Source organism: Octodon degus, unplaced genomic scaffold, assembly GCF_000260255.1.
Source record: "Octodon degus isolate 3935 unplaced genomic scaffold, OctDeg1.0 scaffold00037, whole genome shotgun sequence".
In the NCBI taxonomy this organism is placed as follows: Eukaryota; Metazoa; Chordata; class Mammalia; order Rodentia; family Octodontidae; genus Octodon; species Octodon degus.
Window position 1 is genome coordinate 3,972,620 of NW_004524613.1, and position 1,531 is coordinate 3,974,150.

A 1,531-nucleotide genomic window follows, 5' to 3' on the forward strand; every position below is an offset into this window, starting at 1 on the left:
GGCTGGCATGTGGTGCTGGGGGATTGAACTGAGGTCCCTGTGCTTTGCTTGGCTTAGCTTGTTCTAAGTAGGTGCTTTAGACCACTGAGCCATCTCACCAGCCCCTAGAATGAAACTTTTCAGAAGAGTCCATAGCAGATATATCAACTGAATATGATTATTAAGTCCATCTTAATTCTTTAAAAAAATTTATTGTTGTTTTGTTTTTGAGACTGTCTTGCTATGTATTCCAGCCTGCCCTTGAACTAACTATGTAGCTCAAGCTGGCCTTAAACTATGTAGTCCAGATTTGCCTCAGACTCATGGGGATCCTCCTACCGCAGCCTCCTGGTTGCTGGGATTACAGGTATTCACCACCACATCTGGCCCACAGACCTTTATTTTTTATTTGGAGATAGTATGTTAGGTGAACTTGAACTTGTGGCTCTCCTACTAAAGTCCCCTGAGTAACTGGGATTAAAGGCATTTGCCACTGTACCTGATTTACCTCTTATTAAACAGTATCCAAGAGGACTGGCCAGTAGCTCAGTGGACTAAAGCGCCTGCTTAGGCAGGTGCAGTGACTGGGGTGTGCTGAGACGAGACTGAGAATGGGCATGGTGGCTTGTGCTTGTAATCCTAGTGCTTGGGAAGCTGAAAACAGGAGGATCACTATGAGTTCCATCTGTGTAGTGGGACCCTGTAGACCCTGTACTGAAATACATAAAAGAAAGAAAAAAAGTACCCAAGAGCCAGGCATAGTGCCGCACATGCATGTCTGCAATCTTAGCACTTGGGAGGTAGAGGCAGGAGAATCTCTAGGAGTTTGAGGCCAGCATGGATTACGTATTGAGGCCCTATTAAAAAGAAAAGTACACAAGAGGCAGATATAGTACACAGCTGTTTGTTTGTTTGTTTGTTTGTTTTTTGTACGCATCTGTTATTCAAGTACTTGGCAAGCTGAGGTAGAAGAATTGAGAGAGATGGAGGCTATCATCCTGGGTTGTATAAGGAGACCCCCATCTCAAAATAAAAACAGCAAAGAATTAAGATACAATTTAAAGGGCCAGGGATATAGCTCAGCAGCACAGCAAGGTCCTGAGTTCAATTCCTGGTACCAAAAAAAAAAGATACCATTTATTTTTTTATTTTTTATTTTTATTTTTTGCATTTGGTACAGGGTTTACAGGGACTACAGGGTTGTTTTCAGCCTCCCAAGGGCTGAAGAAGATACAATTTAAAGAACAACTTTTATTATGCTAGTGGGCTAGTGGGAGCCAGGTCCAAAATCACCAGCCCCAGCGTAGAGTAAAATAGCAACTTATATGCATTTTATAAGCAGAAAGTACAAAGTCAGTGATGGGTTAGTCTATAATTGGTTACATATGTTTGGTCACAGGTGTCAGGCAGATATATTGGGCAGGTTCAAAAAAAATTTTTTTTTTTTTTTTTTCTTTGTGGCAGAACTGGGATTGAACTCAGGCCCTTGTGCTTGCCAGGCAAGCGCTTATTCCACTGAGCCATCTTTGTGCCCCCCCCCAATTTTTTTTTT

The 1,531-nt window shown here is 42.2% G+C and overlaps 1 protein-coding gene across 3 annotated transcripts in view; it reads left to right on the forward strand.

Moving 5' to 3' along the window:
* Cbfa2t2 (CBFA2/RUNX1 translocation partner 2) overlaps positions 1–1,531 on the forward strand; it is a 178,909-nt gene that overhangs the window by 11,269 nt on the left and 166,109 nt on the right. The gene's annotated exons all lie outside the window — the stretch shown is intronic.